Genomic DNA, 15144 nt, shown 5'->3' on the forward strand with positions numbered 1-15144 from the left:
TGTGGAGAGGTCTTTAAAAACAGTAACAAGCTGGAAACGGTGGTTCACACCTAGGTTCACACCTATAAGCCCAGCACTTTGGGAGGCCAAGGCAGGTGGGTCGCTTGAGCTCAGGAGTTGGAGACCAGCCTGGCCAACATGGCGAGACCCCCATCTCTACTAAAAACACAAAAATTAGCCAGGTGTGGTGACGCATTGCCTGTAGTCCCAGCTACTTGTGATACAGCAGGTGGAAAGAAATTATTTAGGCAGACAGTGAGGGTAAGAGTACTCAGTAAGGTTTCCTTTTAACAAAAAGCAGCCCCCAAATCATTTCTTTTCTAACAAAGAGCAGCCTGTAGAATCGAGCTGCAGACATAGATAAGCAAGCTGGAAGTTTGCACAGGTGAATGCCAGCAGCTCTGCCAATAGGAAAATGCCACCTGGGGGCCAGGCATGTTCAACATGGCGGCTCCATCTTCCCTTTACTTTGTAAACCACGTGTACAGTAAGGAACAGACAATATGGCGCTAGCCAGGTAGAGAACCTATCTGCATAATAAAAGATTAGGGTGAGATGGCCAGCTTCTTCACGCACTATGCAAACATCACACCTGGTCCAACCAATCTCTCCAGCCCTGTGTAAATCAGATACCACCTCCTCAAGCTCATATTTAAAACTCTGTGCCATGTCACCACAAAAACTGGAAGACCCACTCGGGTGGCACCCCTCTCTCTGCAGGAGACAGAGCTAATCTCCTTTCTCTTTCTTTTGCCTATTAAACCTCTGCTCTTAAACTCACTTCTTGTTTGCCCGGGTTTTCTATTTCCCTGCCCTGATGACCTCGGGTATTTAGCCCAGACAATGATGTCACTTCACTTGGGAGGCTGAGGTGGGAGGATCACTTGAGCCCAGGAGGCAGAGGTTGCAGCCAGTTGTGATTGCACCACTGCACTGCAGCCTGGGTGACAAAGTGAGGCCCTGTCTCAAAAAACAAAAATAAATAATAAAAATTAAAAATAAAAAAGTAACAGAGTAGTACAGCAGGTAGGCTTAGAGTCAGAAAGCTGGCCTAGCAACCCAGCACCGCTCTCTATAGCTATGTGGCTATGGATATACTACTTCATCTTTTGGTGCCTCAGTCTCTTCACATGGAAAATACATAGCAATTGCTCAATTTTGTCCTCTTGGCCGGGCACGGTGGTTCAAGCCTGTAATCCCAGCACTTTGGGAGGCTGAGGCGGGCAGATCACGAGATCAGCAGTTTAAAACAAGCCTGGCCAACATAGTGAAACCCCGGCTCTACTAAAAATACAAAAATTAGCCAGTGGTGGTGGCGGGCACCTGTAGTCCCAGCTACTTGGGAGGCTGAGGCAGAATTGCTTGAACCCAGAAGGCAGAGGCTGCAGTGAGCCGAGACCGCGCCATTGTACTCCAGCCTGGGTGAAGGAATGAGACTCTGTCTCAAAAAAAAAATAAAAAAAGTTTGTGCTGTTATGATTTTCTCAGATATAATGAGCTGGGGAATTGTTCTTCTCATTTTGTAGGTGAGAAAATCGAGGTTCAAAGTCAAGCAATTTGCCTAAAGACATACAGCTAGGAAGTGACATTACCTTGCCTCCAACCAGATTATCAATTCCAAAGTTTAAACTCTGGAATTTCAACTCTTGCTACTGTGCCTTACACAGTGTGATAGCTACCTAGATGTAGATGTATGACATGGAGCACGGACAGAGATAGAGCCGTAGAGATATATAAATATCATATATGTATATATATTTATACATGCTATATAAATTAAGCAACTTGCCCTGAAATTCCACAACTATTTTAAGGAAAAGCTAGGATTAAAACCCTTCAGGACTCCTAGATTTATAAATTCCTTGAATGTTTAAAAATTAGCTTTTGCAACATAGTTAATTTGGTTGCCACATCCAAACATCATTTTAGAATTAACTCATAAACAAATGAGACATTACTGCTTTAGACTACGTATTTGGTTTGGAAACACATACAAACAAGTAACAACCTCAGGTTCTAGCATATTGCAAGATGATATTATCAATTATAAATGAATAAATTGATATCTAACAAACTGGTTTTCTGTATTAGCAAAATGCACGTGGTCAGCTATCAATCTGTATTTGCTTAATATGAGTAAAAATATAGGCAAAATGATACATTGGGAGATCTTTCTCCTTAAACTCTTCAGCATTCAAGATCTTTCAAATGCTGCTCCCAACTCTTCCAGCCTTATCTGCCACTCCCTTCCCACACCCAGTCATGCCTCCACCCAAATGGACTTTGTACCCCAAGCTCTCTGGCAGCCAAACTCTCACCCCTGCTGTTCTCCTCGCCTGGCACAAGGCCTGGCCTGGAGAAAATGGACAATGGATATTTGCTTAATGAGGTTGGATGGAGACGTTTCCTCATTTCTGCTTCTCATATCTTACCATCTAAGTTCAACTTAATTATTTAAATAGCATTGAACTACACCACTTCTAGTATGTCCCAGATACCGTGCTAAGAATTGGGATACCAAAAAAAGGGGTACAGGGCTCTTCATACTATCCCTTGCATATATCAAGCCCTCATCAGATGTTGGGTAAATTCTAAAGCATTTATGATTACCTAACATGGATATCTTAATAATTTGTTCTTACCTGTAAGAGCTTTCAATAAACATGATATATTAAAGGAAACTCCTTCAACATTCAAAGCTTTATTTTGTAATACATTTTTATTGCTGATGAAAAGAGTTGTTTCTCCTTTGAATACACTAACAGATTTCTGCTCAGTAAATAACCCAGAACTGATCGAACCAGATCATCTCTTCTTGAACTGAGTTTTTTTGTTTTGTTTTGTTTTTTTAACACTTTTAGTCTTCAAAAAAAACACAAGTTGAATGATAGAAAAGCAAATAAAAATAAAAGGAATGCCTTATTTTGGTCCAGATGCTCAGAGAGACCACTGTCTGGGATGTTTGAATGGAACCTAGGAAGTACAAGAAGAAATGTACTTATCCTTTATTTTGTCATTTACATTTAGGCCTGCCCCTCACCAAGGGTTTCCAGTGGGAAGTAGAAGTCATTGCTTTCCATTGCCACACGTAGGGTGCCATGATTTATTTGAAGACAAATCTACCACACCATGTGGTTGTTAGGAGCGTAGACCCGGGAGTTAGACTGACTGGCCTGGGTCTTAACTCCTCCATCGGCTGACTTGTGGCTCTGTCTACTCATTGTAAAGTAGGGATAATAATAATACCTACCTTTGAGAGTTAAGAGATTCAGCGAGTTAATATTTGGAACATTGTTGGTCAAAAATTCATTTTGCCACCCACATTTGCTTAGTCAAAACTGTAAACATTTCTCTTCAAAATTCCCAACTTTTGGTGGTCCACTAATGAAAATATTCTAAAAACAGCCTACACAGGAACATCCTCACGGACAAATGAGGCAGCAAGGCAAAGCCTTTACCCGAATGATTCAAGGCAAACTACACGAATGCTAGGATTATGTCAAAAGCGGACTTTGGTCTCTCAAACAGGTCCCACCTACACTTCCTCCTTCCAGGGATACAATAGCACTCATGAATGGCGTACCATGGGTTGCGATGGTGCTGATGGGAAGCCATCCTTCATCACTGAAATTGCCTGAAACCACCACGCCAGACACATAGGTTTCCTCACAAACACTACTTGGAAAAGAATTGAAATACATTTCCAGAGGATTCTGTGGCATTTTATCTGAACTACCTATAATAGCTGGTTCAACGATCTGCGTGGAATTTTTGCCATTTGTCAGGATTTCTCTCAGATACAAGGACTAAATTCAGACAGTTTCTATGGCAATTATCTGAGCGACCAAGCACACCCTTTGCAACATAGATCAGAGGGTTTTGTGTGTGTGTGTGTGTTTTCAAAAAAAGGAGTTTTGAAAAGAAGGCCTCGGTTCCCAAACTGTGGCTGCCCCTCACCCAGTGGCACCACCACCACCACCACTTGCTCAACAGTAGACCAGGGCACCTGCTTGTAGAGGGGAACCAGGGCTGCTGGGCTTGCTCTGAAGGAGTGGTGCCTCATTTAATCCACCATACAATAGAAGACATGGGAATCCTGCCACAGCCTGAATCTGCATCCAGCCCAAATAACGACAAAGGCTGGATTTTGTCCAGTTTGCTGCATGCATCGATAAGACTTGGTGGTGAATAATTATCTTGCTGATTTCTCAGAACAACTCTATGGAGCAGATGCTATTATGACCTATCTCTTAAAGATGGAAAATCAAACGGTGAAGACCACAGAAATTAAGAGACTTGCCCAAGGTCACACTGCCAGGCTAATTTTCACTCCCTCTGAAACACAAATATCCTGATCATGAGACACCAAGTATCATTTAATCCATTACAGATCTTTCCAAAACATTGAAAAGGTTTTTTTCCCCTACTTTGTAGCTGCTCTTTTTTTCGGGTGCTGACATGACCCGCCCCGACCTGCCTGGAGGAAAAGGCTGCTTTGGTCTGGGAAGTTTTGTTTTTACTGCAAATGTATTTCTGTGTCTCACTATTTCTCCTCATTTCTGTGCTTCACCTTAGGAATCTTCCCTTTTTCAAATCAATCCAAATGCTATGGGTAGAATTGTGTCTCCTTCCCCTCAAAAAGCATATGTTGGAGTCCTCACTTCCAAGCACCTTAAAATGTGACTTTATTTGGAGTCTTTACGGAGGTAATGAAGTTAAAATGAGGTTGTTAGAGTGGGCTCTAATCCACAATAACTGATGTCCTTCTAAGAAGAGATTTGGAGACAGGCTCATCCACAAAGAAAGAACACTGTATGAATGTACAGACGGCCATCTACAAGCCAAGGAGAGAGGTGCGGAGAAGATCCTTCCTTCACAGCTCTCAGGAGGAACCGACCCTACCGCCATCTTGATTTTGGACTTGTGGTCACCAGAGCTGAGACGATAAATACCTGCTGCTTAAGCCTCCCTTTCTGTGGTATTTTGTTAAGGCAGCCCTAGCAAATGAAGACGCTAGGGAACTCTGGTTTAGCCTGTGCTGCCATCCCCGGACAGAGGTGGCCTCACAGGGGGCTCTGCTCAGTCATTAGACACCCAGGGCCCCCTGCATCCCAGCAGCCCACCCAAGGCTTCGTTGATTCTCCCGCCGGGCTCCAAGCTCCCAAGAGGATTAACGGCATTCTTTTTTTTTTTTTTTTTTTTTCAGTTACATAATTAGGTTCTTCTTAAGAAATTTAGAACACAAATTTGTGAGGATACATTCCATTCATCAGGACACACACAGATCGCAGGTAGCCCTGGAGCTGAGGAATAGCTTTGCGTTTTGGTAAAATTTGCCAGTCCATGGCTTTCTGATCAGCCTTGCACTGCACTCTGTAGTCTTATATTTCTCTTTTTCTGTGTCGAAGATCTCACCCTCTTACTGACTAGGCTTCTGCAGCTGCTTCTTAAAGTAGGCATCAGTAAGATGTTTTGGGGTTCTCACACTGCTGATATCGATTTTTTTTTTTTTTTTTTTTTGAGACAGTCTTGCTCTGACGCCCAGGCTGGAGTGTAATGACACCATCTCAGCTCACTGCAACCTCCACCTCCCAGGTTCAAGCGATTCTCATGCCTCAGCCTCCCAAGTAACTGGGATTACAGGTGTGTGCCACCACACCCGGCTAATTTTTGTATTTTTAATGGAGACAGCGTTTTGCCATGTTGGCCAGGCTGGTCTCAAACTCCTGGCCTCAAGTGATCCACCCACCTTGGCCTCCCAAAGTGCTGGGATTATAGGTATGAGCCACCACGCCCAGTCCTGATATCAATTTTTATGGAGGTGGTGATGACAAATTTCTGGTGTGTCCCTCACAGAGGAACTCCATGGAGGACCAGAGGTCCAGCCACAAGTAACAAGCTACTGCCCAGCTTCTCCAGGAAAACCACCCTCCTGCCTTGGGGGCACCGGATGAACAGATGGTCCCAAGGGCCGTGCTGGTCAAAGTTTTCTCACATGCTGACTGCAGAGTTTCTTGTCATGGTTGGACAGCTTTTGAGGCACATCACTAGTAGGATAATATCAAGGCATTTTGTGAAGTTTGACCACCTGGGCATCATCATTCTTGTCACCTCAACTGGGTTTGTAACAGTTGCAAGGTTCTTCTTCTCAATCTTGGGTTTAGTAGCTAAGTACTTCCTCTCGTACATGGCCTTTCTGGAATACATAGCGGATCAGGAATATCTGCTAATTCCTCCAATGAGGACAGGATTTGGGCTGCAGCAACGCTTCTCCTTCTTTGGCTTTTTAGCTCTGAGATTCCCCCTTTTCACCTTGCCACTGGCAAAGCCTTCTTAGCTTCAGGTTTCTTCTCCTTAGTATCCAGCTTCTCAACTTTTTCACCCACCATCTTTCAAGATGGGAAGGTGATGTTTAGATACTCTTCTCATTTAGCCATTTATTTGAGTAAGGACAGGGAGTTTCTAGGTCCCAGATCTCCAAATTTACAAGTCAACACATAAGCATTGATTTTTGTCCCCTGTGTAAAAAGCTAAGTGATAGACAAATCTTAGAGTCAGTCATCTATTATTTAAAAAAAAAAAAAAAAAAGAAGCGTGAAGGGCTTTGAATTAAAATAATTCACCTAGCACTAAGACTGAGCCTGAAGCTTTAAAGAACAAAGAAGTTGCAGAAGGAGAGAGCTACAGAATTTGTTTTCAAGTATCCTAAGGTAGTGTGGGCAAGAAGGGATGTGACTGGAATTCATAGCGCCACCAGGACCAAACAGTGCCAAATATCCTGTGAGCCATTTATTTTTCCTCCTCACTGTATATTGCTAAGAGCGGCATAAATTATAAGGCAAGGCCAGATAAATATAAAGATCAGATGAAAATCTCACTCAAACCATTATTCATCGATTAATGTTCAGATCTGTCACACCCATCTTTTTGGTCTGGCTCACAGATCTCTGGCACCAATTGCATCACTCAAGGTTTAGAGAACCGCAGAAGCATCTGACCAATTTGCACTTTTGACAAATTAAGGACCCAATTAAAGTGGCCATTAATAAGCTAGAAACAAGCAGACAGGTATAAATCTGGGCTTCTGCCTCACACTTCAAGCAGGTTACTCCACATGGGGAGGGAATGGGCAGCTAGATGATTTGTTTTTAGAGCAGAGAGTAAGACAGGGAAGAAGGAAGGAAAGGAGGGAGGGAGGGATGAACATACACACATCAACATAAGCCCAGCTTTCTGTCACTAAACTCTGTAATATAGATATACCAATCTTTCAGTATATGACAATCTGGATTTACACATATGCAAAATTGGAGGTGATTATTTGTTCTACCAATAGGTTCATGATGGGGAAGATGGGCTCACAGGAGGCTAACTGGTCCCCTGGAGAACTTAAAATGGTTTAGATTGATATAATCAATTATAATACACATTACTAGCATAATTATTCTTTTTTAAAAAATGTTTCTCTCACTTTTAAAAAAAAATTACTTTAAGTTCTGGGATACATGTGCAGAATGTGCAGGTTTGTTACATAAGTATACTTGTGCCATGGTGGTTTGCGGCACCCATCAACCCGTCATTTAGGTTTTAGCCCCGCATGCATTAGGGATTTGTCCTAATACTCTCCTTCCCCTTGCCTCCCACCCCAGGACAGGCCCAGATGTGTGATGTTCTCCTGTGTCCATGTGTTCTCATTGTTAACTCCCCCTTATGAGTGAGAACATGCAGTGTTTGGTTTTCTGTTCCTGTGATAGTTTGCTGAGAATGATGGTTCCCAACTTCATCCATGTCCCCACAAATGACATGAAATCATTCTTTTTTACGGCTGCATAGTATTCCATGGTGTATTTGTGCCACATTTTCTTTATCCTTTATTTGTGCCACATTTTCTTATCCATCATTTCTTTATTGATGGGCATTTGGGTTGGTTCCAAGTCTTTGCTATTGTAAATAGGGCTGCAATAAACATACATGTGCGTGTGTCTTTATAGTAAAATGATTTATAATCCTTTGGGTATATACTCAGTAATGGGATTACTAGCATAATTTTTCTTATTAAAGAAAAGAATGACAAGTTCCAAGGAATATTTGAGAGAAGTGTCATGCTTGTTCCTGGTTGGCTTTTGTTCCCCCAGTGCTCCCCAAGACAGAGCAAGGGAAGGGTCAGCTGGGGAGAAGAGGCCTCTCCTCCAAGTCTCCCAAAACATCCCAGCATTGAATGGAAGGGGAGCCAGAGCAGTCACAGGAAAGGAAGCCACTGACCTAGGGACAACAGTGACTGTCCCGCCAGGGTGCTTGCCTGATGTTGTAACTCATTTATGCCTGAGGTTGCAATTTTTTGAATTTTTGCAATCAGACTTTGGCGATGACCTTGAGCAGTAGGATATAAATAACTCCCACATGCTTAGTGTTCCAATAATGGAACACTAGGCATAAATGGGTTTTAAGCAGGCAGTCAGGAAGGATTTCCGCATTGACTTCCCTGACATGTGCAACTATATACCCACAAAAACCCTAGGAAGGTGGCAGGGGGAGACCCTTTCTCCCCCAGATATAGCAGAACTGTATCATAAGCATCTTTCCTGGACTAAAGAGGAGGACTGGAATCACTATTTCTCATAAAAGGTGGCTTGACTTTTTTTTGACAAAGTGTTTATGTATTACACAACATTTCTTTATGTAATATAAAGTTTACGGATGAGCATTTTGTCAAGATAATAAAGCAACACATCCTGGCCTTAGAAATTCAGTAGGAAGTAAATCTAAATTAGGTTCCATCCCGTAGGGTTTAGACACTGAAGGATTGAAAGGAAGGATCAAAAGGAAGGATAGGAAGGAAGGATAGGAAGGATAGGAAGGAAGGAAGGAAGGAAGGAAGGAAGGAAGGAAGGAAGGAAGGAAGGAAAGGAAGGAAAGGAAGGAAAGGAAGGAAAGGAAGGAAAGGAAGGAAAGGAAGGAAAGGAAGGAAAGGAAGGAAAGGAAGGATAGGAAGGATAGGAAGGAAGGATAGGAAGGATAGGAAGGATAGGAAGGAAAGGAAGGAAAGAAAGGAAGGAAAGGAAGGAAAGGAAGGAAAGGAAGGAAAGGAAGGAAAGGAAGGAAAGGAAGGAAGGAAGGAAGGAACTCTAATACCAGTTCATTTGCAAGGTGACCCAAGGCAGGAATTTTAATGCCAAGATTGTGCAGTCATGCTTAAGTATGGCAGGTTCACTTTCCGATTTCTGTAATTAAATCATAACTGACAACTGGGATGGGTAGGAGAGGAAGGGAAAATAAATTTAATTCTGATTAATAAAAGGTGCCAGACCACAATGAAATCTCATTCATGAATTGTTTTCTTAAAAATCATTGGAACTGTTTTAAAAAATAGCAAATGCTCAACAAATGCAAGCTAAGTTAGGCACTTTGGGCAACTTACTTGAACCACACAATCATATAATGTGGGTCCTGTTGTTATGCCACAGAGCAGGAAACTGAGCTTAGAGCACTTGAGGAAGTGGTGTGAATGCAGGGGCCAAGCACGAAGCCACTCTGCTAGATGGCCTCTCGGTGAGGAAGAGAGCTCATCTTTAGCTTAGATGTTAAGGGAACAAATCTACCATTTCCATTCTCTTTGTCCCTCACTTAAGAACAAGTCCTAATATTTTTAAGTAATAAGTATATGGTCAGAAATGAATAACTCAGAAATATCACGAATGAGAGAATTCCATGTCAGTCTTACAGAATATTTGAAGAGAAATTTTCTTTGTACCACATACACAACAATCAAGTATAGCTTAGTTTGTTACGTATTGCTTAAGTGGAAAAAAAAAATTCAACTTTAGTGTAATTAATACCTCAACCACGAGGGGAATATTTGCTTTCATTAAGTTAATATTTCTTGTACCTAAGTAAACATTCCTGTCTGTTCTCACAAGTAACAAATAAGTAAATAGATATTCCCTTAAAATTCAGCGCGTCTTTCTTTGGATAATCAACGAGCAGTTACAGAACAACTAGCCCCATTCTAAATCTGACACCAGAGATTTCTGAATCAATGCAATTTTATGTCAAATCTATACATCTCTACCTATGTGAACCAGCTTCTGTGCAAGCACTGTTTGTCGGCCTCCAGAGCAAGGAGCATGACAATGCCCAGCTTTCCTCCTCAGAGGTGTCACTGTTAATGTGGAAGAAAAATGAGGGACACATCCTTCTAGACTTTTTTTTTTTTTTTACAATGGAACAAAAGGTAGAGTTTCTGCCAGGATATATTTTGCACATCATCCAGCTTTTTTTGTTTTTGTTTTTTGTTTTTTGAGACAGGTTTTCACTCTCTCACCCAGGCTGGAGTGCAGTGGTGCAACCATGGCTCACTGCAGTCTCAAACTCCTGGGCTTAAGGAACCCTCTCACTTCAGCCTCCCAAGTTGCTAGGACTACAGGTAAGTGCCATCATGCCTGGCTAATTTTTAATTTTCTTGTACAGGCAGGGTCTCCCTATGTTCAGACCTCCCAGGCTGGTCTTGAACTCCAGCACAAGTGCTTCTCCCTCCTCAGCTTCTCAAAGTACTGGAATTACAGGAATGAGCCACCACACCCAGCCATATTTTGCCTTTTGAATGAAAAAGGAGGAGGTACCGGAAATGTAACCTTCACCTTGAACAGTGATGACTTTTTTCAGGGGTCATCTGGATGAGTTTCAAAGGATGCCACACCTGCACCTCACCCAAAGACTTATATGGGAACCATGAGAGGGGCTTTAAAAAAATGCTTCATATATATATATACACATACATATATATATATATATATATATATATATATATATATATATATATATGTCTGTGTGTGTGTGTGTATATATATGCAAAAGCAATAGTTTTATTATTCTCATATTTTTGAATCCCACTTCCTGAACATAGAATTAGCTCCTCTCTTGCATAATGGTAGATGCTATTTTTATGGCATTACTGATTTTTTTTCTTATTTTTCTAAAGAATGAAACAGCAATTTCTCAATTCATCCTGAGTCACCTACTTGAACTTTCTCATGGAACAGACAGCTAACATTCACTGGATGTGTACCATGCACCAAGCAACATAGTAAGCTCTTTACCTACTTACCTAATTTACTTCTCACAACTACCTGGTTAGGCAAGTCTCTCCATTTTATAGATGAAAAAAATTAAGGCTCCGAGAGTGACAGCTCTCTGTTCTGTGCCCACAGGCTGGAAAATGATGAAACTGGCCTAACCCATCTGGCCAACCCTGAAGACTCATATGGCACTGTAACTCACTAGAAACCCTCTCTCAGTAAAGGACTCTCTTTGTTTCCTGGTAAGAGCTGAATAGCATCCATCTTCCTTTCATCTAAACATGTGTTTTTCTTCTTTCAAATAATACCTCATTTGCTATTTAAGTTTTTGAAGAAAAATAAAGACAAGAAAATATTAGAGAAGGAACTGTCCTTCCAATCTACTGCTTGGCATCCCCTACCACAGAGGGCATCTGTCCCCATAAAGTCACCTGTCATAAACAAAAGACCAAGACAGAGGCAAAGATTGGACCATTGAAGATACCAATAAGCTGTGCATGACTTACCATAAAAATAACCACACATAAGCAGGTGGTACCTCCACCACCAAGGCCAAAAGCAGTCCAGGAAGCTAAGTAACACACACATCAGCCTCTTCTCCCATTTGTGAAGGCAGGTCTGTCTGTCTGTCTTCAATTCTTATTCTAGTACTTTTACAAAAAGGCTTCTTTTCTTCTTTGCATGTTCCCTCCCTTGCTGTGTCCCAGACAATTCTAAGAATCCCAAATCGAATCTCATTCTCTGAGAAGTAGACAGAATTACATGCTTTTTGAGAATGTGATTCCAACCCCAATTTCTAGAATACAAGAGCCCTAGAGCACCTTAAGACCAGGGACTTTTATACGCTTATCATGAAGAATGGGTGTGATACTTATTTAAACATCAGAGAACTCAATCTCCCCTTTAATTCCACTGCCAAGCTTGATTTCACTGCAGCCACTTCATCAAATGAATTTATAAAATATAGACCAATGAAAAGAAACTACCAAAAAAAAAAAAAAAAAAAAAAAAACACTGTGCTCCACAAGCTAAACTTGTCACACCAGCAACACATTTCCCTTCTCTGCATCTACATAGCCCACCTCAAGGAAAAAATTTATCAAGCGACTTTTTAAGGGTCCTTCCCCTCCATCTACTTTGTCCTTCTGGAATAAATATGTTACTGACACAGTTAAGACATGTCAGCCCTTACCTTTCTGTAAGTCACAAAATGGTGGTTAAAAGTCCTTTTCTTCCATTCAGTGGTTGAGACTCTTGCTACGACTGGAGTTATCTCCCCGAGGAACACTTCCTCTTCCCTGCTTTGCCTCCCAGCCTCTCCCTTCAGCTTCAGTCAAACATTAACCATTAACATTTTTTATTGCTTTTCGAGAGCCACTGGGTATCATAAAAAGTGTCATTATGCTTACTCCAGGAGAGAAATGACTTTGTACCAAAAGAAGTTTAATTTACATCTAATCCATCTCAAAACAGGTTGCTACATTTTTCAATGTAGATGAGTCAATGAAAAGACAAGAAGAGTGGAAAAGTTTTGTGTATCCAACTATCTCTAGAGTGTGAGGTTCATGACATCAAAGACTTTTGTTCATATTTTGCACCCCCAACACTCAGCGCAGGAGACTCAATCCGCAAATATTTGTGTAGATTCCATCTCAAACACAAAAGACAGAGCAGGGGCACCATGTCTGAGCAATGACACAGTTCATTGATAACTGGCCACATGAGACATCGTAAATGACTCAGAAGACATGAGGAAAGACACAGTCTGGCTGTGCCTGCTTTTGAAATCCAAGGGTCCCTTCCAAAGTCTGCAAGAAACAACCGATAGCAAATTTTCACCAAACACAAACCAAGTCCTTTCCCACTCCCCCCCAATTCAGGGAATGGATTTACCTAGGAACAACTCATTTTTCCCCAATCAAAATGAGATTTTTGATTAACCAATAGAAGCCAATGCCGCCAGATTTCTCAAGTCAAGGCTTCTTTTAGACCAATTCCTGATTTCCACACTTTGGTCACTCTGGGAATCCCCACTGAAGGTAAGCATCAATGTCATGTCTGTGTCTGGTGTGTCACACTTGGCCCTGTTTCTGTGGACCTTCTCATGTTCGTTTCTTGGCTTCTCCTGGGCGGGGGTTGTGTTTTCCATTCCTTTCCGGGTGTGCATCTGACAGAGGGAAAGCACGAGAGCCCAGCCCACTCTCTAGCAGGGCTCCCTCCTTTCCAGATTTCATGAGAAGATTTCGTGAGTGCTCTAAGCCACTGCTCTAAGCCACTGCGGGATAGACCTCATTTATCCCCAGGACCCTGCAAGTGAAACCATCTAGTTGCATGCCAGCGGTTAGCATCCTTGGTGGACTGGTGAGTTCAGCAAGTGCCCTTCTTGTTTTGTCCCACATGACTGTCACTCATTTAGAAGAATGAGGTTATTGAGGCTAAGCACTTCCCACATTCTTCATACCTCTGCCCTCCCATTAGCTGAATAAAGTGTGCTTTTTCTACAAAATCAAATCGCTTCCACTTGCCACATGTTTCAGTTCCTGGAATCAAGGGCAAGCATCTCATCACGGGCATTGTTCAGAAAGAAGTTTGAGTCTTCTTTGAAAATTTTAAAATAATAAAGCGCTTTTAAATGTATGAGTTTTCTTCAAAAATAAAGTACATATATATAATTTATAGTCATTGTTTTTCAGCAACAGTAACAATATTTGTGACATGTTGGTATATCAGTTAAAATTTTGTTTTCTCATTTAGCATGTCTGCAAAGTAGATTCCAGTTTATAGATAGAAAGTGGGGGCACAGAGAGGTTTTATTTCTTGTCTAAGTCATACAGCCTTTGACTACAGAATCAGGACTCCAACCCTGGTCTGTCTGATTCAAATTCCATCCTATTCACTATATCTATAGACTATGCCAGATGTTTTTCCTTCCAGTTTTATGTGAGTTTAAAAAAAAAAACCAAAAAAACAAAAAAAAACCCAAGGGCAGAAATCCTTGCATGAGCCCATTCCTGTTGGAAAATGGCCAAGTTCCAACATGGGGTTCCCCTGTACATCACATGCTATCTCTAGTCCCCAGCTTCCAGCTCAAAGAATTAGGTTGATTAAACACTGAAAACGTCAAAACCACCCATCAGAGAAATTAACAGGTGATTGCATTTCTGAATTACAGAGGCTATTTCTGTCCTCTGGGATACCAGGTTAACAAGATTCTGAGAGCTGTTCATATATTCCTTACATGGTTTATACATCCTTCCAGATTAAATCCAAATATTAAGAATGTGCATGTTTCAGGGTAACCACCACTGCATTTTAGGAACTCATTTTCATGAAAAGTGAGACACTGCTAGTTCAATAGACTTGCTAATAATAATAGGAATAAGGAAAATGTAATTGATAAATATTATTGATTTAATTTTCCAAAGCAAAGGAGGTATGATTTACAGGATGAAAACAACTGAAGGCTAGGTGCCGTGGCTCACACCTATAATCCCAGCACTTTGGGAGGCTGAAGCAGGCAGATTATCTGAGGTCAGGAGTTTGAGACCAACCTGGCCAACATGGTGAAACCCCATCTCTACTAAAAATGCAAAAATTAGCCAGGTGTGGTGGCAGGTGCCTATAATCCCATCTACTCATGAGGCTGACTCAGGAGAATCACTTGAACAGTTGCAGTGAGCGGAGATTGTGCCACTGCACTCCAGGCTAGGCGACAAAGCAAGACTGCATCTCCAAAAAAGAAAAAGGAAACAAAACTGAACAAGTGAAAGGACTTGGGCTAATGCTTTCAACTCACAGTTTCATGATGGTGAAAACATTCAACACTTTTGTCTATAATGTTTTAAGCATTCCTCCAATATTATCCCTAGAAAATACATAAGTAATTAATTTATGGATATTTGCTAATAAGAAAGTCTAGATAGCCTCCCAGACAAAAAAGTTATGAAAACTTGGAATTATTCCTAAAAGTCAAAGCATGTTACATTTCTAATATTTATATTCTTTTTAATTTATTTTATTTTTTTGAATGGAGTCTTGCTGTCCCCAAGGCTGGAGTGCAATGGCACAA

The 15144-nt window shown here is 41.4% G+C and overlaps 1 protein-coding gene across 2 annotated transcripts in view; it reads right to left on the reverse strand.

Annotated features, from left to right (window-relative positions):
- CDH17 (cadherin 17) overlaps positions 1-15144 on the reverse strand; it is an 87708-nt gene that overhangs the window by 66478 nt on the left and 6086 nt on the right. Inside the window, exon 1 of one of the 2 annotated variants that reach the window (XM_005563705.5) lies at positions 12268-12354. The exons of the other annotated variant lie outside the window; for it this stretch is intronic. The gene's annotated coding sequence lies outside the window, so the exon portion shown is untranslated. Of the gene's footprint in view, positions 1-12267; positions 12355-15144 lie in introns of those variants that run through there. 2 annotated transcript variants of the gene reach the window in all.

Source organism: Macaca fascicularis, chromosome 8 (genome assembly GCF_037993035.2).
Source record: "Macaca fascicularis isolate 582-1 chromosome 8, T2T-MFA8v1.1".
NCBI lineage: Eukaryota > Metazoa > Chordata > Mammalia > Primates > Cercopithecidae > Macaca > Macaca fascicularis.